This window comes from Lygodium microphyllum, chromosome 19 (genome assembly GCF_053477565.2).
Source record: "Lygodium microphyllum isolate KBCC chromosome 19, Lygodium_microphyllum_v1.1.10, whole genome shotgun sequence".
Lineage (NCBI taxonomy): Eukaryota > Viridiplantae > Streptophyta > Polypodiopsida > Schizaeales > Lygodiaceae > Lygodium > Lygodium microphyllum.
In genome coordinates, this window is record NC_141153.1 from 51,167,897 (window position 1) to 51,194,611 (window position 26,715).

Here is a 26,715-nt window from a genome sequence, read left to right on the forward strand (position 1 = left end):
TAGCATAACTAATCTATATAACCCAAATGCTAGATCCACAAAGGTCACCTTCATCCTATCACATAGACCTCATTTTACATACAAGTCAAGATCCATCCAATATCGATGCTCACACATGGCTTCACCCGCCTCAATTTCCACCCACAAGTGAACTACATTGTCGGCCCAATGCCAAAAGCCTCTGAAGATGACTTTGAGGGAGATCCTTTGTAAGATCTTTGGTGAAGATATGTGGTCCATTATCCTTCATTGGATAGTAGGGCATCTCTATTATCCTATCCTCAATCAAGTCATGCACATAGTGATACTGGATCTCAATGTTTGGTGCGTGCATGAAAAATTGGATTCTTGGTAATGGCAATGCAACTCTAATTTTCACATCTTATCACTATTGGATCTTCATCCTACACTCCCATATGCCATAGGATCCTCCTTAACCATATTGCTTCACATGTAGCAAAGCAAGCTGCCTTGTACTCTGCTTTGGTAGAAGACAATGCCATAGTTGGTTTCTTTTTACTGATCTAAGAGAAAATTCATGAACCTAAAGAGAAAAAATATCTAGAAACTGATTTCTTGGAATCATTGTCACTTGCCCAATTTGAATCACAGTTTCCCATAAAAATACTTATGGAACTGTATGTGATACCATTGTCAAGAGTTCTCTTCAAGTATCTAAGCACTCACATCCCGACTTTCTGATGAATTTCTTGTGTTTTGTTTGAGAACCTACTCAAAATAGCAACAACAAAACTTATATCTGATGTGGTGTTACACAAGTTGATGAGGCAACCAACCAACCTCCTGTACCTCCTGATGTCGGCTACTAGTGCTAATGTATCCTCAATGGATAACTTCACATTGACCTCCATAGATGTAGCTATCTCCTTCCACTCGATCATGCCAAATGCTTTTAAGATCTCCCATGCATACTTCTTTTGAGAGATGAAGATTTTACCAACAAGTAGACTTCAATCCCCAAACAATAGTGCAAGAAACCCAAGTCTATCATTTCCAACTTAGAGCTCAAAGCCTTTTGAGTCTAATGGATCATATCTTTATAGTCATCTAAGGTCATCCACATATAAAACAATCACTACAGACTTTTCACTATCCCTGTAAATGTTGAGAATAGCAATTGATGCTTGGCCATAGAGGCCAGATGAATGCTCATAGAGGCTGAATCTATGCCCTAAAGTGGTTAGAAGATAGACAAATGATGTATGCTCTAGGAAGAGATGTTTAGAATCCCATATGCATGGTGAGGAGAGTGGTACTATCCAAAAAAGATATAAAGGCATGCACTTGACACTCATTTCAATATATGGAACAATCATTTTGAGTAACTCAAGATTGTGTTTATGAGTGCAAACTAATCTATCTTGGAACCTAATTCACTTGAGCTACAATTTCTCATTCTAATCATGTATCGTTTGTTTGATTTGTGTCCGCCATAGCTCATCTAATTCTAGGTCCATAATGCTCAACATAGTATCAGAGCCATGACTGAGCTAGGTAGCTAGTGGTGTGTTTTCTTCTTCCTTGCAAGCTCTACAATATTTTAATCTATTTCTATTCCAATCTCTCAAGCTATTCAACATCCATTGGTGTATATGAGGTAAAGGAGCTCTAGGAAGGAGGTGTTGTGATGCGTGCCTCGGATTATCGAGGGAGGCTAGGTGTGATGAATATCCTAGACTGCATCTACAATCCTTCACCCCTGTACGTGGAACGGAGATGGACGGGTGGTTTAGGAATTTATTACATAGCTGTCCACCAACTTGCGTACCTTCAAACCAACTTGAAGAGAATCAAGTGGATGGAGGACTTAAAGATCGTGAAGCTGTTCATCTTTGTTGAGGCTCATGCAAACGCAACCCTACATGTCGGCGATCGAAAGGTCAAGCAGAACAAGTATGTGTACGAGGAAGTAACTCGAGTAATCCCTGCCAACAGAATCAAGGTGTTGGGACGTTATGAGAAGAACGGGTATCAAATGAAAGGATAACCAAAGCTTCCTATGACCCATCGATTCCTGAAAATCCATGACCCCAATCCATACTATTACTCAGTTCCCATAGCTGAATGTAACACAATCTTATTCGCCCTGAATTGATGTGCCAACCATTGAAGCCCAGTTCACGGTTCATGTTGGTGTGCCCTTAAGTCAGCTAAGGGCCTCCTTAAGCAAGGGGGTTGCTTTTCTAAAGAAACAGGGGGGCCTTCTGTGGCTATAGGGAGGGAGGCCGTCCTGATTTGTCTGAAGTAGGCTAGATTTTTGTATTTGAATAGATCAACTACTACTTATTATGTTTAGGGAGGATTGAGAAAAGACAAATCTTCGAGAGGGAAGCTATTTCGGCATGAATCTAGTCTTTGTGGGCACTAACTGAAAAATGAGCCCTTGCAACTTCAACAACTGTGCCTAGACCACCACCTCCAACCCTAATACAGGGAAGAAAAGGAAGTGAAACTTGGATTCAAAGCTATGGTGATGGCAAAGCAAAGAGCTTTTCCCTGGGATACTGCATTGGCATTAGCAGTGGTCCACTCCCAGTCTCATGGTGGCGAGGTAGTAGTGGTGATGCAGCAATAGATGACGACAAGTGGCAGTGGTGGTAGCGTGGTTTGGTGCACGGCAACGTCAGACTCGATGAACTTGCAGAATGCGCTGGATTGGGCATGTGGGAAGGGCAGTGACCAAGCCCAAGTGGACTACGGGCCAATCTCGTAGGGTGGCCAGTGCTTCAGCCTAGACATGATCGCCTCCCACACCCCCTACACCTTCGATGCCTACTTCTAGCAGATGAACCATGCCCCCGACACCTAAAATCCATCATTTGCTTCTTTTAATCCTTATCCTAAGGTTTACAACATTAAAAGTCTCTTTTCCTTAACCCCCTTTCACACCCTCTCTATCAAACCTATTTTCACACTAAACTAGGTTGATAAAACCCATTCACACCTTCACTTTCATACTTCAAGATTGAAATTTATTTGCATTGAAAAAGGCCAATAGAACCCTAAATGCTATGTATCCCAAAATCTATGTCAAAGAGAGCTTGTCAAGACAATGCCATGAACTCATTATTGTATCCATTTGTAAAAGCATAAAGCAAAAAGAAGAAGTACCATGCATCAACAAAGGGACAAGAATCACAACAAAGGCAAAGATCCTGAAGACCAAAAAGAAGTCCAAGCAGATTAAAGACTGCACAACAGAGTGTGAAAGAAGCACAAAGAAGATGAAGAAAATATTCTCTGCTGTCAATAACAAAAACCTTCCCATAGTGGATCCTTATTTTCCGTAGTGGATTTTGTTTCCCACAGTGGATATAAAAACCCTGCCAAGAATGTAAAGTTTCAAGACTTAACTTGACTAGGCTGCCAAAGAGCTAGTCTCCTGGTCCATGTTTGCATGTAGGCGGGGCAAAAGCGAACAAGGGTAGGTATTGTTATAAGATCTGAGATACATGCTTGACTTTCTTATATACTTAAAATATATATGGAAAAAATTATGCTAGCATAGAGGGAGAATAGATGAGAGAAAAGAAATATGTAGAGAGAGAGAGAGAGAGAGGTAGAGAAATTGGCAACACACTAGGGACTAGAAGATGGGCCAGTCCCCCCCCCTTGTGGAGTTATATTATTGACAAGGAGCAAGCTCCTCCGTTACACATAAGATAGTTTTTACTTGTAGATCTTGGAAACGAGATCACGGTTCCTTGCATGGTATACAACTGGCTAATGCTTGCACAACTTGGAAGTTGGTACCTTTTGATCCTTCTTGAGTCTCCTTCTCTCCTACACAATATGTGTAGGTCTCTTCTCTTGGCGCTTGATTTCAGCAGAGCTTTCACAGCACTTGCACCTTCTCTTCTCCTCTTGGAACTTGATTTCAATAGAGCTTCTACAGCACTTCCACCTTCTCTTCTCCTCTTGGAACTTGATTTCAGTAGAGCGTCCACAGCACTTGATTTCAGTAGAGCTTCTGCAGCACTTGCACATTCTCTTCTCCTCTTGGATGCATGCAAAGTGGTGCTTCCTTTACCTCCCCCACACCCAGGGAGAGCCTCCTCTTTTATAGGCTTTCAAGAGCTTCTCTTCTTGGAGAGAGACTTGAGTTGATCTTCATGCAAGATGTGGTTGCTCCATGACCTACTCTAGAGCACTAATTTTGAGATATCTCTCCGTGTGTTGTTCGGATGAAAAAACATCCAACACGAAAGTTGTAGATCTCGTTGTTTCTGATAATCCTAGCAGCTTGTTTTTAGAGATTGTCTTTCTATCGTGAGATATTTTAAAAATGGATTCACCATGTCTTTTTAAAAAATAACAACTTCTTAAACTGTACTCTTAACTTGTGGTCCCTGCAACCACCTTAACGAGAGTTCATTAAATTGCATTGGGCATCAACCTTAAGATTGACTTCCACACAAAAGCTTGTGTCTTTTGAGACCTTAGAAAGAGAAAATCACTTCTCTCCTCACTTCCAGAGGATCATGTCTCTTGTCTTTCTTAGTGAGAGAATTACCTCTCTTGTCTTTCTTAATGAAAGAAAAGACCTTAAACCTTGACTTGTAAGGGAGAGGATGACCCCAAATGAATGCAATGCTCATTACACACAAGTAAACGTTCCTAGGCATCCACAGATACACACATAAATACATATACACAATGCTAATGCAGTTTCTCTTCTTAGAAATTAATCCATATTCATTTATGTGTAACTCCTTAGTTCTTATGTACACTCTTACACTTGGCAGACACTTCTTTCCCCCTTCATAACTTGTACTGCTTATACCAGATATCCCCGTCATAGTGCTCTGATCACCCCATTAAGTGATGCACTAGGAATATTGGTCTCTAAATGGTCTGATGGCCTTGCTAGATCATCATCAACACTTTAAATAAAAGTGAGTCATTAATTTATTGACATGAATTTATTAAATAGAGAATGTGTAATAATCAATCAATTTAGTGGACAGGAACTCATCATTTGAGGGGGGGTGTTGAGAATAGAAAATTATGCTTGGCCATAGAGGCTAAATCTATGCCCTGAAGAAGAGGCTAGAAGATAGACAAATGATGTATGCTATAGGAAGAGATGTTTAGAATCCCATATGCACAGTGAGCAGAGTGGTACTATCCAAAAAAGCTATAAAGGCATGTACTTGACACTCATTTCAATATATGGAACAATCATTTTGAGTCACTCAAGATTGTGTTTATGAGTCCAAGCTAATCTATCTTGTAACCTAATTCACTTGAGTTACAATTTCTCATTCTAATCATGTATTGTGTGTTTGATTTGCGTCCACCATAGCTTATCTAGTTCTAGGTCCATGATTCTCAACAGCAAATATACAAGTTATCATTTGAGGCACATCTTTTAAAATTCAAACCTAGAAAGAATTTTTTTATACACTGTTATCATGCTCTAGGGGCTTGTTTCAGCCCATACAATGCCTTTTTCAGCTTAGACACTTTGTTCTTGGAATGGGGGGACCTAAAACCTTGGTGGCTCAGCCATATACACCTCCTCCTTTGTAACGTGTCCACTAGTATCATCTAGGACATGTCTTAGCAGTCCATCGGAAAGGATGTCTAGAAAGCTCCGCCCGGCACTCCCATGGAATGTTACGGGGTTTGCGATCTAGGGCTTTCCGCGTCTGCCACGTAGCGGAAGTATTCTGGCTGTTCCCATTTAGGATCGACCGGAATTTGGGTTTTCCTGATTGGTCATTTCCTAATAGCAACTAGCGTCGGACCCAAGCAAACTACTTTACGCAGAAACGCCAGGTCCGAAGCGGATTCACGCCGCACTTGGTTCAAAGAGAATGGGAAACGAGAGGGATGCAAAGCTCAACCTCTTTTCCATAAGGCATAGTCCCATTCCGTTCCCCTAAAATAGCGTAAATCGGTTAAGACATAATTCTAGGTCAACGCTTTTGTTGTTCGTGTCCTTTGACGATCATCCCGCTGTTCTTCGAGATTTGAGAAAAGTTCCCGGCAAACTGGGATCACCCAACCGTAGGACGGACCCATGGCCCATCCGCCACACTTTCCTCGGTTTGTTTTAGTTAGGTAATTATCTAATACGTTAGTTAGACATGTAACAATCAGCTTCTTTAATTAAACCATTAAGCACTGGTTCCTTCACGTAATCTTATCACGTGACATAGAAAAACAATATCAAACAAGTTCTTTATTAACATATCATCATATTTATCTTTGAAATACAAGGAGTTTCACCCGTAGGCTTGTCCATAATCTGCCCGAAGGCTATCCAGTAATCCACAGGGATCACTATTCCAAGCTTCCGCCCGTAGACTAGTATGCGGGCCTCGAGATCCAATCCCGAGTCATGTTAGCCTCTTGAGCAGGACCCAGAAGGCGAGGGATTTACGGCCAGAGCCCCCCCTGGCACCCAAGCATCCTCCTGCTCCAAGTAGTGCTCAACGGAGAGACCTCTCGCGGCGGGTTCGGTCCACGTTCCCGGCGCGGTCAACAACCCCCTTGGTTAGGGTCAGGCAGGCAGTAGGGGGTAACTGAAGCTGCCTCTCCCTTCAGGCCTTCAATCTGAAGTATAGATATTCATTTAATTTGTACTTCATAATTCAAACAGTGCTCTACAATCTCTAGCAAGCACAAACATTTCTGTTAATCGATCTTGTTGTTGGCAAACTGCTAAGGAAGGAGTCTTTCCTTTTGAATGCATCTAGCACTCGATCTGGGGCACCTTGCAACTTGGCAAGATCCCTTATATTCTAGGTTAGGGCGTACCCTATTAACCCAACTTGGTCAACCCTAAAGTTCATTGGATACTTTAGTTTCCGGTTTTTAACCTTCCTTACTTAGAAGGATATCAAAGAATACATCCTTTTGCAAGATAACTTGCGTAAGGATCCGCCATCCTTGTTGAGGGTATTTCACTTTTCTTCTTGTGAATCAATCACAAGACCATATGACTTCGTACTTGCTGCGCAAGTCCTGCATCGTAATATGCAATGAAACAATCCGTTTTAGTTTCTTTAAGCTGACCTAGGGTCTCCTTTTATTATTTTCTTTAAGAACCTCAAGGACAAACCCTAGTTCTTTTACGTTAACGTTTTATTGACCCTACAATCAGGGAAGGTGGGCAAGTATTTAAGGTATAAACGTTTCTTGGATTTTAAATCATTCCCAATGCATATTTTGCAGCATAGGTATTTCTAAGTTTACATTAATTCGGTTAACTTTTAAAAGGTAATATTGAGATCACCTCAGTACGATTTGTTATCTATGTGACAATTGATTTTTCAGTCCTAAACTTTATTGCTTTGAGGTTAGGTAAATTCAATTAATCTTCCTTTTTCCTTGCGAACAAAACTCATGCCAAATAAACAATCTTTTCCTTGCTAAGAATATGCAGTTAGCAATGGTAACTTCCTAGAGTTTAAGCAACGTAAGAAACCTTTCATGAATTTCACCTTCTAGGATGATTCATTGTAAAAAGAATAGGGGTTTATGGTGCAAGATGCAATTTTTATACCTTCAAGATTTAACCGAAATATACTACTTTAGTGGGTAAATAATCTTGCACATAATTCATTTCAGTGCATAATGCTATTTTAAGGAAGCTATGTTTATACATTATCCATTTTGCATGTTCAATTAAACTAAATTCCTTCATCGTAAATAACTAGGACAAAATATATCTTATCCCTAACAATTCATCTTGCATGATTGAATTAAAACCGATATAAAACCAAGAAGGAAAAACCTGGTTTTGGGGTGAGATATCCACATGGATACTGGGAGATGACCCTCCCACAGCTACTCCTTGGACTTTCTTAGGCAGCATCGCAGTTGTAATCCTTCGAACGTGAAGGCAGCTTTACACTCCTTTTCGAAATTCCACCACCGCTTCAATACTCTTCTTCTCTCTTTCGAGGCAAGGAGCCGTTAAGGGATTGACCACGAGAAGGGAGTAATAAGACCTTTAAGGTCTTAGCTTCTTCGGGGGGGAAAGGTTTATAAAGCCTAAAAAGAAAAGGCCCTATGGGGATTTATACGTGGTGGAAATGGTGTGTGTGAGTGTGGTTTCAAAAAACATATGAAGGGCCTTGAAAGGGTATAAAAAAGGGGATCTTGAAGGGATTTCTGGACACACGGGGGTAAGTTCCAAACCAAGGGAAAAGGGGAAGGGTGAAACGGGGTAAAAATCACAAGAAGGGGGTAATAAGTTAAACACGGGGGTTAAGGTGGATAAGACTTTTCAAGCCTTAGTTCTTTGGGGGGTTCCATCCAAGGGAAGGGGCTTAAGGGAGAAAGGCCTTAAGGCTTATAAAGCACAGAGGGGGGGGTTAGTGGTTTTTGAGGCCAAGGGGAGAGGGGGCTATGGTGGCTTAAACACGGGTTGGGGTTTAGTGGCTCCACGGGAAGGGGTTAAGGGTTTAAAAAACCCGGGGGGGGGGGATGTGGTTCCAAGGGAAAGGGGGCTTAGGGCCTCTTAGAAGCTTTAGAGCTTCAAAACCAGGGGGGTGAGGGGGGGGTGTGATTCCAAGGGAAAGGGGGCTTAGGGCCACTTAGAAGCTTTAGAGCTTCAGCATACACGTGGCAGGGGGGTAACCAGCCATCCGACGTCTACAAAGGCGGTAGCGGTAGCTCAACAGCCTCGTCCGGCCAGAGTGGTAACGAGGCGGCCCTCCCTCCTTCAATCTTGCACGAGGGCGGTAGCGGCTTGGCTTTATCCTTCTCTCTCTCCCTCAGGGTTCAGCACGGCGTTATGGAAGCATTCCCTCTCTCACAGCAGATAGACGGATGTTTTAGTATCAGGTGGCAGCAGTAATTAACTTCGTCTTCAGTCCTATCTCCCCTTCCCTGTAGCTTGCGGCCCTCCCTCAATTTTATAGGGGAGGGGAGGGAATCCTCCCCCCTCAATGTGTCCATTCGCATGGTTGTGAAGCCGAGCAAGCTCCAGCGAGCAAGCTCCAGCGAGGAGCTTGCTAGCTCCTCTATCCCCTTCCAGCACGACGCGCCGCCGAGAGAGGAAAAAATAAATATTTGATATATATTACATTCTCTCCCCCTTAGAGAAATTGAGATGTCCTCATCTCGAGATAAACTGGGGATATTGATGGTTGAGAGTACCTTCTTCTATCCAAGTGGCATCCTCTTCGGGATAATCTTTCCACTGGACGAGGCATTCTCTCAAGGTTCTGGATCTTAATTGTCTCTCCCTAACATCTAAGATCCTATCGGGCCTTAGCTCAAGGACTCCTTGACTAGGCATTACAACTTGTTGGTCGTCAAGTACGTGATTAGGATTAGGTACATACTTTTTCAATAGACTGATATGGAATACATTATGAACTTTTAGGTTCTCAGGGAGTTGCAATCTATAAGCATTAGGTCCTAGGCATTTGAGGATTTTGTATGGCCCACAATACCTTGGACTTAGCTTCTTGCAATCTCCTAAGGATAGAGAACTCTTTTTAGGGTGTACGCGAATGAAGACCATGTCTCCATCTTCGAAGACCCTTTCTTGAGGCTACAAATCCGCGTATGCCTTCTGTCTATCCTTGGCCGCTTGTATGTCCTATCTTATTGACTTCATTTGATCATCCATGTCTTCCAACATCTGTCTTGAAGCTTCAACCCTTAAGGTTGGATCGGAAAAATTTAGGGGACTCCGACAGTCATGACCATACAATGCTTGGAAAGGAGTCATGTGAATGCTCTGCTGATAAGAAGCATTGTATGCAAATTCTACCAAAGGTAAGTATTGAATCCACCTCTTTGGTTCTCAACAGCAGTATGCTCTAAGCATATCCTCGATGACTTGATTTACTCGCTCTGTTTGGCCATCCATTTGGGGATGGTAGGCGGTGATAAAACAGAGTTGAGGCCCAATAGCTTCAAAGATAGCTCTCCAAAAGTGTGATGTGAAGAGAGAATCTCGGTCACTAATGATTCTTCTGGGTAACCCATGTATCTTGAATATCTCTTTGATAAAAAATCTTGCAATGTCGGAGGCTTTATAGTTTGTCTTTACTGGAATAAGGTGTGCAACCTTGGTAAGCATGTCAACCATAACCATGATGGAGTTGTATCCTCCCTGGACTTGGGGTAAGCCTACAACAAAATCCATACTGATGAATTCCCATTTCATGTGGCGGATGTCAAGCGGTTGCAGCTTCCCTGGCATCATGACATGTTCGGCTTTGATACATTGGCAAGACAAACACTCAGTGACATATTTGAGAACATCACCTTTGAGCCTCTCCCAATGGTAGCTCTTTCTAACTGCATTAAGAGTCTTAGCATAGCCAGGATGTCCTGCGAAAGGGGAATCATGGGCTTCCCACATTATCTTCTGCTTAAGTGACTGGCTTGCTGGGATACACAGCCTTGTTTTGTAGTAGACAAGTCCATTATCAATGGAAAATTCCTAATACTTAGCTTGCAACTTTTGATTCTGCTCCTTGGTAGAGATCTCCTTTAGCATTGTTTGGTAGGCCAAATCATGGCATGCTTCCTCTCTAGCTAACTCAAGTATAGGGTTGTTTGGCATAGATACTTTTGTAGCTAGAGATCTGGCCGTTGATGGATTCTGCAAGATTAGGGAATTTAGGAATGCCTTGAGACTAAGTGCATCAGCAAACAACTACATTCTCTTTCCCTAGTTGGTACTTGATTTCAAATTCATATTCCTCCAACACTTCAATCCACCGACGTTGCCTCATGTTGAGCTCGTTCTGGGTAAAGATCCATTTGAGGCTCTTATGGTCAGTTACTAGAGTAAACTTGTTACCCAACAGGTAGTGTCTCCAAATCTTTAGAGCGTGGATGACAGCTAGTAATTCCCGATCATGCGTAGCATAATTCTTTTCATGGTTCTTCAGTTTCCTTGAAGAGTATGCTACTGGATGACCTTCCTGCATAAGTACACATCCCAAGGCAAGAATGCTAGCATCAGTTACTACCTCGAACTCTTTATTGAGGTCTGGAAGTTTTAGAATAGGTGCTGATACCAAACTTTGCTTCAATTTGTCGAAGCTATTCTGTTCGGGAGTTGACCATGTAATGGAAGTCTGCTTCTTTAGTAAATCCATCAGAGGTGCTGCAATCAAAGCATAGTTTTTGATGAAGACCCTATACCATCCTATCAATCCAAGAAAGCTGCGTATTTCTTTGACAAATACTGGTTTTGGCCATTCAAGCACATCTCTGACCTTGGCTGGGTCCATTGATATTCCTTCTGATGATACTATGAATCCGAGATATTCAATCTGACGCTTGAAGAATGCACACTTCTTCATTTTTTCATACAACTTATGTGACCTCATTGTCTCAAGGACAATCCGAAGTTGAGGTTCATGATCTTCTTCCTGTTTAGAATAGACTAAAGTGTCATCGAAGAAGACAAGCACGAAATCATCAAGATATGGCCTAAAGATATCCTGCATTAATCTATTGAAGGTGGCAGGTGCATTCGTAAGCCCGAATGACATAACCAAGAACTCAAAGTGCCCATATCTTGTATTGAAGGCCGTCTTTGGGATATCTTCTTCCTTGATCCTTATTTGATAGTAACCTGACCTGAGATCAATCTTGGAAAAGATCTTTGCACCCTGAAGACGATCAAGAAGCTCATCTATTCTAGGAATAGGATACTTGTTCTTGACTGTTGATTGATTCAACCCTCGGTAATCAATACATAGTCGAAGTGTCCCATCTTTCTTTTTCTGGAATAGTACTGGAGCTCCCCACGGTGAATTGCTAGGCCGGATGTAGCCCTGATCTAACAGTTTCTTGAGTTGTTCCTTCAGCTCAATTGCTTCTGGTATGGACATTCTATGAGGTCTCTTGGCAATTGGCGCAGCTCAAGATACTAACCTAATCTCATGATCCACTTCTCTTTGAGGCGGAAGTTCGGTCAACTCTTCAGGGAATACGTCCGCGTATTCCTTTAGCCAAGAAGGTCCTTCATGAGACTCTTGCTTTTGATCTAACTTGTTGAGTTTGATCAAGTAAACAGGTAATCCTTTTCTGACTCCTTTTATGATCCGAGATACTTTGGCCAATTGGATTCTTGGCACTCCTGCCTCACCTTGAGTTGTGACTAATTCCCTTTGAAAGTTTCGAAAGGAAACTTGACCCTTTCCATAGTGAAAGTTTCGAAAGGAAACTTAAGCCAATCCATTCCGAGTAGACACTCACGGATACCTAAATTCATGACTCTGAATTTAACCGAAGTCTTCTTTCCTCCTAGAAAGAATTCCACCTTAGCAGTTTGCCTGGTACAAGTAACCTCACGACCATTTGCCAATTCCACAAGCAGGGTAGGTGCTTCTACTGTGGCTATTCCTAATATTTTTGCACATGCTGGTGAGATAAAGGAATGTGTACTGCCACAATCAATCAAGGTTTTGAAACCTTTACCTTGATAGTCCGACGGTGTCTGAATCACCGAGAACTGGCGATTTGGCCCTTTCTTGTGTAAAGTGGCATGGACTGTCGCTCTTTCGAATTCTGCTTCCATGGTTGGATCTTCTTCTTCTCCTTCTTCGCACATTTGCCTATTGGCAATGCAGGCGGTTCTTCCTCTTCCTCGGGTAGCGGCTCCTTGACCACGGCCTGTTCCTTGGAAAGGCGCTTGGCGATGTCCTCCACCAAGCTTGGGACATTGCCTCTTGAAGTGATCGGGTTCGTTGCAGTGGAAACAACAGAGGTTTTGGCCCTTAGTTTGAGTAGGAACAAAGTTGTTGACTTTATCCGTCCTTGCTTTCTTTCTTTGTCCCTGATTATGACCTTGAACTCTCTTCATTTGAGGTCTGAATGCTCCTCTGTTTGGGTCATTATAAGACCAAGTTTTGTTACCCCTTGGTCTAGCTTGCACCTCCTGAATTATAGGCGCCACTCGAATGAGTGCATCCTGAAGATCTGATGGACGCATAGATTCAAGACGGGTATTTACTGGTGGATTTAAGCCCGCACAAAATTTGGACACCTGCTGTGTCATGTCCATCTGTGGCGCATATTTTAAAAGTGAGACGAATTTAGAATAGCATGTGTCAAGAGTGAGTCCTAGCTGTTTTAGCTCGTAGAGCTCGTTCATTTTCTACGTGCGATATGCAGGTAGTAAATATCTTCCCTGCACGGCTTTCTTCAGCTTCTCCCAGGTAACGGATCCCTCTGCAATCCCTTGATCCCTGCACCATTGCTTCCACCAAATTCTGGCTTCGCCGATGAGTTTTAATTTGGCGAGCATAGCCTGATTGGCTGGTGCAGTACCGGCTGCTTCGAAGTAATCCTCCATGGATTCAATCCAAATTTCAGTATTAGCCGGAACGAATCTGCCTCTCCCATCAAACTCGGGTGGCTTAATCTGCTTGAGAAGGAACTTCTTCTCCTGGATCACAACAATACTTGATGTAGGAGGCGAATTAGGAACCTGTACCTGGGGTTGTGCCTGAATAAATATTTTTCTTAACGTTATTATACGATAATCAACGTTAGCTTATATTACATCTTTAATTCAGCTATCTCGTACTTAACTTTTTATCAACTCTTATGCACAGCCAGACATTGATAAAAATAAGTCTTTATAAGCAACTCTATGATCACAAAAATCCTATGCCTACACAACTAAAGAAAATGAAAATGGACCAAGGAGGTCACTCAGAATAGAGGATCAAAGAAAGGCTTCTAGTGATATAGTCAATATGGCCTTGATGGGGCTGAGATCTTGAGAGAAGTAAAGGAGCCAACAAACTTGGAAAAAGCACTTATCAATCTAGCATGGACAGCAGCTATGCAAGCTGAGTATGACAATATCATGAAGAATGACACTTGGGAGTTAGTGGGTTGACTAGAAAAAAGAAGGATTATTGGCACCAAGTGGATCTGGAAGGTAAAGTATAAGGTTGATGAAAGCTTAGAAAAGTGCAAATCTAGATTAGTTACATAGGGATTTTCAAAGGTTAAAGGATTTTATTTTCAAGAATCATTTGCTCCAACTACTAGAATGACCACTTTTCACATAGTACTTTCAGTGGTTGCTCATAAGAAGTCGCTAGTTTACCAAATGGATGTCAAATCAACATTCTTGAATAGTTATCTCAAGGATGTAATATATATCAAATATTTATTTTTTTCCCTCTCTCGGCAGCATGTCGTGCTGGAAGGGGGGAAGGGGATAGAGGAGCCAACAAGCTCCTCGCTTGAGCTTGCTCGGCTTCACAACCATGCGAATGGACACGTTGAGGGGGGAGGATTCCCTCCCCTCCCCTATAAAATTGAGGGAGGGCCGCAGGCTACAGGGAAGGGGAGATAGGACTGAAGACGAAGTTAATTGCTGCTGCCACCTGATGCTAAAATGTCCGTCTATCTGCTGTGAGAGAGGGAGTGCCGCCATAACGCTGTGCTGAACGCTGAGGGAGAGAGAGAAGGATAAAGCCAAGCCGCTGCCACCCTCATGCAAGATTGAAGGAGGGAGGGCCGCCTCGTCACCACTTGGGCCGGACGAGGCTGTTGAGCCACCGCTGCTGCCTTCGTAGCTGCCGAATGGCTCTTACCCCCCTGCCACATGTATGCTGAAGCTCTAAAGCTTCTAAGTGGTCCTAAGCCCCCTTTCCCTTGGAACCACACCCCCCCGGTTTTGAAGCTCTAAAGCTTCTAAGAGGCCCTAAGCCCCCTTTCCCTTGGAACCACACCCCCCATCGATCGTAGCAATGGATTTTCTAGTGGCATGATTGTTGTAGATTGGTAAACTTTGTTCTCATCATTCAAAGATAGTGCTTCCTCCTCCTTGAGAGTAGGGAAAACTCTTGGGATATTGACTACTTCTTTGCTAGATGATAAAGTGGAAGAACTTATATTCTCCTCCTCCATCGCATATGGCTACTACTTGAACACCACATCATGCCTCACTATGATCTTCTTTTCCTCTTCGTCATATAATTTGTAAGCCTTTTGCTCATCACTATAATCCAAGAAGGTACACTTGGTGCTTTTTGGATTTAACTTATTTCTCTTATCCTTTCAAACATGTGCATAACATTCATATCCAAAAGTTCTAAAATGTAATAATCAAAATAGGCCTTATGATGAGTTTTTTCATTAATAGCCTTTGTGTAACTCCAATTGAGAATGTAGCCTACACTATTAACAACTTTTTCCCAAAATTGCTTAAACAATCCCTTGCCCTTAAGCATGCATCTTGCCATTTCCACAATTGTGTGATTTTGGCATTCGACAATTCCATTCTACTGAGGTGTATGAGGCATCATCAATTGATGCTGAATCCCTTGCTCTTGCAAAATTCTTCAAACTCCTTTGAGTTTAACTCACCACCAAAGAACCTCCCAAGGCTTTTGTAGTAATTTTACCGCATACGCTAGTATGCATCAACTCTAGAGGAGTCTTCGCTCTATTCTTTCTTTCTTGTGGAAATGCCTTTCTCTACTGCTTGCCCATTGTACAAACTTCACATGGTTCCTTTATTTTAGTTACTGTAGGTAGGTGAGCAATCATACCATGCTTATGCATCTCCCTTAACACTACAAAATCAATGTAACCAAATATTTCATGCCAAAGTTTACTTGTGTCCACACCAATGGTGGTTGTAAGAGTACTGAGGTCATATAGGTTATTCTTCCTTTCTCTTTTATAGTCAACTTTGCCAGTACTATCGATAATTTTTGCACCTGTCTTAATGAACCTCACCTCATGTCCAAGATCAATTTATAAAAGTAATTGATAAGTAGATTTCTCTTAATCTTTGGAACATACAATACGTTTGAAAGATTCTTGAGTTCACCATTTGCAGTAAAAAAGGAAATAGTACATGTACCCTCAGCATGACATTTTTATCATTCCCAACCATCATAGTGATGGATTCTTGTAGAGGCTTTATAGAACTATATAGACCTTTCTTATTGGTTGTGTGATGGGAGGTGCCACTATCCAATACCCATGAGTCAATATTAGATATTTCTTGCATTGAGGAATACACTTTCTCAATGGTTTCCATGATGAATAACTCCAACTCTGCTTCAACCATATTGGTTGTCTCCTTCCCTTTAGTCTTCCTGATGCAATTCTTTTGATCTGCCTTCTTGACACAACAATCTATAATTTCATTGCCTTTCTTCTTGTAGTAGAAGTACTCTCCTTTAAAAAATTTCTTACCACTCTTCTTGTTTTTGTCACCATTAATGGAGGAATCACCTTTGTTTTTTGCATTCGTGGAGAAGGTAGCATCTCCACTGTTGCTAGATTCTCGATCTTTAAAGCCTCAACTCGTCCTCCATTAGTAGTGTATAAAATTCCTCAAACATCAAAGCTTGGGGTCTCACCTGAGTATTTAGGGAAATTACCAATCCATCAAACTTTGGTGGACAAATCTGAAGACACCTCAAAGCTAGCTCCTCACTAGTGATCCAAGTGATGAATGCTTCAGTTGTCTCTCCTTTGGCAAACTTCGCTATTGCTAGTTAATTCTCCAAGTTCTGAATCCTTGTTTGAATCCACATTTTGTATTGACTCTTCAATACGTTCCAAGTCTCTAATGCCTTGGTTGTATGCTACTGAATCAAGATCAAAACACTGTGTTAGAACATCTTGTAATTAAGGCATATAGTACATTTGCATTCCTTCATTTCCAAGCTCATAGAAGATCTATATTTGGAGTAATCATAATACTCAAATTTGATAGGCCAAGGGTCGATTGTAATTTTGGATCGGTCCCCAAATCCATCTCTAGAAGCTCATAAGAATCAACGATAGTTGTGATTTTAAACTTCTGCAAAGTATAGTTTGTACCATCTAACTTGCCTTCACTGAAGGTTGATGAATGAATCCTCAATGTTTGAATTGCCGATAAAATGGAAGCACCATCTAATGCGCTAGCACCGCTACTTAATACAACAGATGACATTTCTCCTCTTCGCTATTGAAGCTCTTACCTCTCGCGTACTCTTCACTCCTCAAAGCCCCTTGGGTGCTGATACCATATAGAAATTACATTGCACAATAGGCAGAATCTAAGCAAGGAGTAGAGAAGACATAGCAAATATGAGAAGAATAGAGACTACTTTAATTTCAAACAAATTGATATAAAGATGGCTCTGTCCACCTGTGCGCTTCCCACTATGAAGCTTAAATGGCAATCTAGATAGATGACAGGCAAAGAGCTTAGGATGGTTGGAAGAACTCTAGGACTGGGTTATAGATCCAGTAATGATGGCTTTAGAGGAGTCTTACTTTTATAGCATGGAAAGGTAGTATGGTCGACAAGTCTGACTATATTATAAACATTACCTAGTTGGCACTAGGAAATATTTTCTGTATTGTCGCATCGGAGAGGCACTACCTCTGGATTCCCATTAGGGGAGCCATTGGCCCCTCTGAGACCCCCTAGCGAGGGGCTTCTTCTGCGACCCCCAGTCCCCACCACAACTCAATGCATTGTGCCTCGAGTTGCTATTAACATAATTACTCTATCTAACCCAAAGGCTAGATCCACAAATGTCACCTTTCTGCCATCCCGTAACATAAACCTCATCTCATATACAAGGTAGGAGCCACCCAATGTCTATGCTCACATAGGGCCAATAGCGATGGCTATTTGCAATGCAAAAAAACAGTGTCGCTGCCTAAAGTGTTGCTAATTCTATTAGCAACACTTATAGTGATGCTAATAGCGACACAAATAGTGATGTATATAGCAATGCAAATAGCGACATGCATAGCAATGCAAATAGCATGCGATGCCAGTCTAAGAAAAAAGTTTCAAAAACCCGAGGGTGACATTTGTTGAGAAAACATTTGCGAGAAAGAATGAAAGAGAGAGCGAGAGAGCTTAAAGCTTTGAGAGAGAGAGAGCTCATCATCACCGTCACTGCCTCCATCTCTATACACGAAGAAGAAAGAAAAGTGTGCGAGGGAGAAGGGAGGGAAGGTGCGAAAAAAATGTACGAAGGGTTTCATCTTTAGGCCTTTGAGGTAGGTACATTGCCTCTTCTTGCTTTATTTTTGTGTTCTCTTCTTTTCTTTTCTTTTTCTTTGCAAAGAGATGAATGGAAAGAGAGGGAGGGAGGGAGGGAGGGAGGGAAGGAAGGGAGAGGAAGAGAGAAAGAGGGAGAGAAAGGGGAAAAAGGAAACAAAGAGGAAGAGGAAGAGAGAAATGAGAGATGAAGGGAGGGAGAGAGGAGGATGAGTGAGAGAAACAACAAGAGAGAGGGGAGGGAGAAAAAAAGAGAGAGGAAACAAAGAAAGGGAAATAGAGAGAGAAAGAGAGGGGGAGAGAAATAGAGGGAGGGAGAGGGAAGGAAGAGAGGAGGAGGAGGTAAAAAGAAGGGTGAGGTAAAGACAGGAAGGAGAGTGAAAAGAAGAGAGAGAGAGAGGGAGAAAGAGAGATAAGAGAGAAAAAATAGAGAGGGAGAGAGAGATAGGAAAACAATGAGAGAATGAGAGAGAAGGTTAAGAAAGAAAAGAAAAGGGAAAGGGCGGAGAAAGAGATAAAGAGAGGTGGGGTGACATTTCTTTCAATATCTTTATTTTTTAAGCTTTTTATTTTCTATCTTTGATTGTCTTTGCAATGAGATGCATTGAGCGAGAGTGGGGAGGGAAGGAGGGAGAGAAATAGAGAGAAGAAGGCAGGGGAAGGAAGAGAGAGACAGAGAGAAATAAAAAAGAGAGGAGAGAGGGGCTTCATAAAAAGGTATCTAAACTTGAGCATGGCATTTTACAGGTTTGTAAACAAGCAAGAGAGAGAGAGAGAGAGAGAGAGAGAGAGAGAGAGAGAGAGAGAGAGAGAGAGAGAGAGAGAGGCCGCCACCACTGTTGCCATCCATGAAGAGGGAGGAGACAAATGTAAAGGAGAAGTAAGGAATTCGCGAAGGAGAAGAAAAAGGAGGGAAGTAGGAAGGGATTCTTCTTCAAGCTTTGAGATAAGTGCATTATCTCTTCTCTCTTTGTTTTTCTCTTTTCTTTACTTCTCTCTTTCTTTTTGTTGATCAAGAGATGTATAGAGAGAAGAAGTGAGAGACATCGATGCAAGGGAGATTGAGAGAGAGAGAGAGAGAGAGAGAGAGAGAGAGAGAGAGAGAGAGAGAGAGAGAGAGAGAGAGAGAGAGAGAGAGAGAGAGAGAGAGAGAGAGAGAGAGGTTGTTGCCACCACCAATCCACCACAAGAAGAGAGGGCACAACTGCAAAGAAGGAGGAAACCTGTGAAGGAGAATAAGAATAAAGAGAGAAGCACGAAAGGATTCTTCTTCAAGCTTTGAGGTAAGTGCATTCTCTCCTCTCTCTTTGTTTTTCTCTTTTCTTTACTTCTCTATTTCTTTTTGTTGATGAAGAGATGCATAGAGAGAATAAAGGAGAGAGATCAACACGAAAGAGAGAGAGAGAGAGAGGCTGCCACTGCCACTACCATTGCCACCGCATCCACTAAAAGAGAGGGACAACTACAAAGGAGAAGGACGAAACCCGTTGTCAAAGGGTTTGTGAAAGCAATGTTGCAACCACAGAGGACCTTGATTAATTTCAGGATAGAAGATCAATCATGCAAATAAGCAAGATGAGAGGATTTGTGAGCAGCAAAAGCACTAATATTGTGACAGAAAAATCTGCAGAATCCACTATTCAATCAGCTAAATATTTCGACAATCTCTGAAACTCTTGACCAATATAAATCAGTCTTCAACTCTGTCGCTGATAGATATCAGCCCTCAATAACTTTGGAAACCATAAAATCACAGCCTATGTCTCAATATGCTGACATACAATAGTAAACTCTGTCTCTTGCTGAGTGATCTCAGCTATCTACTCATCTCTCATAGAAACTGTAGTCTCTGAATGCATAACAAGGAAAGAATCCTGCACATAACTTAAACTCTCTGTAGTACTCTCTGCATATTCCATGTTTGAAGGTGGCTTTGTTGGGTAAAACTCCCTGGCATGAAGCAAAAACTGAAGAGTTGAAGTAAGCCCTATTCTTTACATACCACTCAGTGCATCCATATCCTGAGCTGCACCACCATAGCTGCTATGACGTGCATTCAGGTGAGTTCTTGTGTTGAAACCCTGCATTATATTTAGTTCACAGTCTTGAAAACCTTGGGCAGGTGTCCAAATAAGCCTGTGTGTCCATATTCCTGTGGAAGAGCATACTCGGGCAAGAAAATTCTGAGGGAGAGGGAAGCTGTATTGTATATTCCCTTTGAAGCAACACCATCAACAAAGGAAGGATTGGCACAAGGGCAGTACTGAACTCCAAAGGAGAGCTGAATCCATCCTTATTGCTGTGATTTAGCAACCTGTGAGCTTTAAATCATTGTGCAGAGCAGAACTCGATTTGGAGTAAGCAGCTGGTAGTACTTTTGCATCAAGCTTCTCAAGGTAGTTCTGGAAGAAGCGCAGAGAAGGATCCTGAAGAATCGAAGGATTGCTTTTGTAGAGTTGGATGAAAGGCTTGAGCATGTATGACATTCTTCTTGTATTTCCATAGCTTGTCGGATACCTCACGCTCTTTAATTACAACTTATAATTCTTCCATACTCCAGTGAAGTTCTGCAGCCTCCTCTTTCGATCAAACTACTATTGCCACTGTGACCTCTGCACGAGGAAGAAAATACCCTGTCAGAGGATGTAGAATTGCGGGTTTTTCATGGCTGCGATGTGATGGGCTCCGTCTCCAACTAGAATGAGATCTCTTTCCCCATAGAAAATTTCTCTCCGTTTCGAGCCTCCTGTTTTTCTTGCTTTTTCTTCCCCCAGCTAGACAACATGCCTCCCAGGAAGCAGGCCGCTTGCTGAGGAGAATTTGAAGGTAGACGGCTATGGAAGTTTAGATGCAACAGCAAGAGAATGCTATCAGAAATCAGTTAATAGTTGTTTTTCATTTCAATTTGAGCCATCGAGGATGCTCCCAGACATTGGCGGATGGAGAAAATCGATTTCCCTTTCTTCCTTTCGTTTGTTTCCTGGTTGGAATCGTCCTCTCATGTCAATTGCCTGTCTTCTGCTGAGTATTATGTTCGCTGATGATCGTCACCTTTGAACTTCGTCTTCTTCACTTGTTCGTCTTCTTCTTTTCGTAGTCCTCTCCCGTCGATCTCCTCCGAGTACAGGATTCCCTCTGATTCCCCATTTCCAGCGTAATACCTCCTTGTCGAGCAGCAGAGTACCTTCCTTCCAGTCCAAAACTACTCCTCCTCGTAGTCACAGAACGCAGAGCTCGCCCTGTAAATCCAGACGATGATCCTCTCCTTCCCACCTGAATCAAACGTCTCCTGTTTTCTTCTCGTTAGAGCCTTTTTATCCCTTGTGAATCTCCGAAAATTGTCTATCTCCCTCCATCTCCCGTTGATCCTCTCCTATCGATAAAGCTCTTCCCCATATCAGCTCCTCCTCGTCCAGCGCAGTGTACCTTCGATGTTGAAAAGCACGAAGGATCCATGAAATCCCCTGCTCTCTATTGTCGATGCCTTCCTCCTCAGTCGATCCTCGTCTTTCGTTCTTGCTCGACAGGTTCAACGACAGGCATGTCCCTCCTTTATCGTTTTGCACTTAAGGAACTGAACTCTCCCCTCTTGTCGACTGAGCAATGTTTGCACTCCAGATGACGACCTTCAATTCAATTTCTGATACATGCAGCTCTTGAAGAACAAGTCCCCCATCCCCTCTCTGAACTCCTCGTAGATCCCCGAATGCTATGTTCCTCTATCTTTCCCCAGATTAGCCTCGAATTCTTTTTCGTCCCATACGCATGCTTTTCCCTCCCTCTTTAGCTTTTTAAAATCCCTCATTAGCCTCCTCCTTCCGTGTTTTCTTTTTCCCTTCCATTTCTCCTCAAATTAGCTTCCCTCCCAGAACCACAAAAGCACCCCTCCAAGGAAAAGTAGGCCCAAAGTAGCCACGGCTGTAATGCCAAAGAACCTCAATCGAAAATGCTCCCACTCGGAAGAAAACATCCCATGTCCATGAAAGAGACATTTGAAATCGAAACTACCTTCAAATCTAGTCGTTCATGTGTTGCAATCACAATTTCAGCATCACATGAGCTTAACCCTTCAATTTGATGCAGAACAGAAGTCTGTGTGTGTAAGCATATTGAATGCATGCCAAAGGTTAGCTTTAAGAGTTTACAAACTTTTCTGATCTGTAAAGTCCGCTCCGCTGAGTACACGAACAATAGTGCTGATGGATTTTGGTAAGCAGTGGTTCCATGCTCAAGGGCAAGCTGCACATGAGCCTCATGTTCATCTGAAAATTCACTGGTCTTCTTAAACTCCCTTGTCGATACCATTTGTATCTTCAGCATAAGCAAACAACTTGGGAAGCTCGGAAAAACCATACTCATTGCAGATCTAGAACCCATTCTCCTTCTAATTTGTTTATACCAAATATCAGATTCAATCCCAAACAGCGCTTGTCTCTTCTGTAAAATTGAACATGAACCACCTAAAAGCAAAATGTTCAAGCAAAGCAAAGCACAACGTCTACATCTAAGTATGTACAAAGTAACAAATCTCACGCACAACTTTTGGGTGGTTTTCACACCTCGAATGCGCAGCAATACGACATCCACCCCCTCTAATCCTGCGCATCCTCCGGATGGGCCAACTACCCGTGGTCATTATCATCAAGATCCACAAACAAATCAATCTCTTCATTATGCATTTCCGGTGTCATATCATCTGTTTCTTCCATTGGAATTTCTTCTCGTTGCTCTTGAAAATTCTTCCAATGCATATTCCTCATCATCTCTTTTCTTGAAAATCTTGATTCTTTTTCCAGGTACTGTCCCATCCAATTCTGTCATCTCATATGTTGCATTATCAAAGACATGTCTGACTATGTATGGCCCAAACCATCTTTTCACCATCTTCCAAAGTGCAGTATGCTGATTTTCAAGGCTGCTATCAAAGACCAATACCCAATCTCCCTCTTCTATTGCTCTAGGCCGCAAGCGATGCCTGCTGTCAAACCTATCCTTATTCCTTAGTCTAGCAACCTTTAACCTGTCAATAGCTAGCTGAATATCCTCTGGTCTTCTCTCCAACTGTCGAATTCGAAGAGCTAAGAGCTCCTCTCTCGTCAAATCCTCCTGCCAAGGTAAAACTGACCAAGTCAAAGAACAAGTCTCAGTCGGCATAACCGGTTTCTGACCATACATCAACTCTGCAGGCATATATCCTGTGGTAACACTATGAGTCGTACGATCAGCCCACAAAGCAAATGGTAGAAGTCTCGGCCATTCTCCAATCCATCCTCTGCATGCTTTGGCTAATGCTTTCACTATCGACGGATGCCCTCTTTCACTCTTTCCATTTCCCTCCGGATTGTATGCTGTTGTTAGAGCCAACTTGATTCCTAGCTGAGAGAAAAACTCCCTAGCTTCATCTGCATCCAATTCACCACGATCTGCAGTAATCTCACCCACACAACCATACCTGTAGAAAATTTCCTCCAATAAGAACTTACACACTGCACTAGTGGTCTTCGTTCTCAAAGATCTGCCCTCAACATGATTGGTAAGATCCTCTCTAGCCAAAACAATGTATCTCATCTGCCATAGACCCATAGGCATGGTAACCAAATCAACTACCCACTTATAATGAATGCATAGCGAATAGGTTGGATGAAGCTCATCTCGATGACGCACTACTGAATACATCTGGCAATCTCTGCAAGTCTCAACAAAGTGAGAAACATCTCTGTACATGCCTTTCCACCAATATTTCTCCTTGATTTTCTCATAAGTAACCCATACTCCTCTATGACCAGCCCAAGGACTCTCATGAAACTCCCTCATCACCTGTAACTGTGTCTCTCTATCGCAGACAACCCGCAAAGGTAATTCGCCTCTTTTCTTCGGATGCTTCCAAAGAAATCCATCCTTGAGAAAATAACCATAGGCTTTCCTTCTAATCTTCTTGAACTCTTCATCTGTCCATTCATCTCTTTTGCTTAGTGTACTAAGGTACCTGCCAATCTGCAACCAATCTCCAACATAGAGTTCTTCTGTGAAAGCCACAATATCATAGACATGACAAACATGATCAACCATAGTGGCTGAAATTTCTGCATCATCCTCTTCTGCAAGTAGAGTCTCCTCATCATCATATCTGGCTCTAGACAACATATCTGCCACTGGATTATCCTTCCCTGCTATGTGTTTAAATTCTGGATTTAATGACTTGATGTATGCAATCCATCTCAACATGGCTATATCCGGAGTAGAGCAACTCGTAATCATACCAATCAATGGCAAGCAATCTGTCTCTACCACAACTGAAGCTCCAATAAAGTACTCCTTGTCACATTTGAGAGCCGTGACAATCCCCAATAACTCCCTCTTGATTTGTGGATATCTCCTCTGTCTCTCGTTTAGGACTTTCGCCCCAAACCAAATAGCATACATATTTCCATCTGCATCATCTTGACCCACAGCCCAACCTATGCCAATTGGACTAGTGTCAACTGTCAATACAATAGGCCTTTCACAATTATAATCCGCTTTCCTGAGAGTAGGAGCATTCTGCAATAACTTCTTCAATTTCCGCATGGCTCTAGTGTGACTCTCATCCCAATAAAATTTCTGCCCCTTTCGAAGCAGCTGATACAAACTTTGCTATGTGTGCAAAATGAGGTATCCAAATCATATAAAACACACAAGCACCAATGAATCTCTGTACCTTCAAAGTGGTAGAACAATACTCTGCAATCTTGCCTATAGCATTCACCTTATCAGGTGAGGGTTTCTTGCCATAATATCCACACATATGCCCAACAATGACAACCTCATTCACTCCAAAAACAGATTTTTGCCCTGAAAGTGTCAAGTTCACTTCTTCTAATGTGGCCAAAATCTTCTCACATGCTGAAATATGATCAGCCACAAAGTATCTGCATCCCTGCTCACTTAGACTCTCATTCTTCTCTTCTTCTGCACACCCCTTAATGGGCACATCATCCAAGAAAGGCATAGTAAGTTGAGGTATGTAATCACGAAGGACCTTATGCATGGCATTCATCATATGCGCAACAGAATTACTGGCACCTTGAGGCAAGGTACACATCCTGACAAGCCCAATAGGGGTTCTCATGGTGGTTATGTCCCTGCTTTCCAAAGCCAGCTGAAACTGATCATATGCTGAATACAAATCACCCAAAGAATAGATGGCACATCCAGCAAATGCCTCTGCAAACTCATCCACAACTGGACCTATACCAACATTCCTGATAGTAACTCTGTTCACTGGCTGCATGTCCTGAATAAATCGGAGAGTACCATTCTTCTTTGGAACTGTAAACCACCTGTTTGAGTATGGTGCAGATGAAGGCTCAAGGATTCCCATCCTAATTTTCTCATTCAATAAATCAATCAGCTTTGGTAAGTGTGCTTTAGGCACCGGAATAGGTCGGAGATTCCATGGGATATGAGGAATAGTAAAAATGACCATAGGAGCAACAATATCAAGATTCACACATCCAATCTCATGCGGAAAAAAAGCAAATCCCTTTCCATGTCCCTCAAGCATATCCTGAAAGCATTGCTTCTCTATGGATAACAAGAAATCACCATTTCCAATTTTCAATTCAGCAAGAGTCTCTGCTGAAAATTTATGACCAATATGCTCCGGATTCCTCAAAATTTGCTGTTTAGCAGCCCTCTCTATTTGCTGATCACTGTCAGGTGGAAGCGGTACAGCAACTGGCTTCACCTTCTTATCCATAGTTTTGTATTTCGTGTCAACCCTGGCTTCATTATGCTCTTCTGCATTACATAAACCTTGCTGTAAATCAGCAATTCTGCACTTCAATGGCTGAATATTCTCAGCCCTCTACTCTATGGACTGCATAGAAACAGCCCCAAACTCTGAATGCTGAAATATTTCAGCAGTAAACTCTGTTGGCTGAAAATTTTCAGCCCTTTGTATCTCTGAAAGCTGATCATAACCAGCTGGAAACTCTGTTTGCTGAATTTCTTCAGCACTCAACACTCTTTGCTGAGTTACCTCAGCCTCTGACTCAATCTGTGACATAAAATCTGCAATTTCATGAAACATGTCTAGGGACTGCACTAATACATTACTGTGACAATTCAGCATATCAGTTTTCAGCATATCTCCCATCTCTGTCATCGTATCTGCACAAATCACACTGTCATACATCCCATCTATGTGCTCATCATCCTCCAAAATTCCTGCATTTTTCAATTTTTTCTCCTTCCTGCATATATACTGCCTAGCAGCTCTAGGCAACCTAGAAGTCTTCTGATAGCTCATCGAACTGTTTGCTGAAATCCCAACAAAACCGGAGGAGAAAACACTGCTGCCAGGAGGCGAGAACTCCAATCTCCTCTGCTCTGTACCACCGTCGTCTCGCGAAACGGCGGTACCTAATGAAAACCCGAATCCCTCACAGTGGGCAAAGGTGCATCTCTGAGAGTATCCCTGTTTCTAACATGGTTCACACATACAGTCATAAACTGAACTGCTCTCATACCATCTTTACTGCGAATCTGTGCATAAGCAGATCCATCATCCATGACCTTTGTTTCCATGCGCATCTCTGTAATGAATGGCTGTCCAAGAATTATAGGATAAGAGCATGAATCCTGCACAAAGAAATGAAAATCCTCCTTTACATCACCAATAGAAACCCTAACACTAGGACAGGCAGCATACAAATCACCTGCAGTGTTATTGGCGGCTC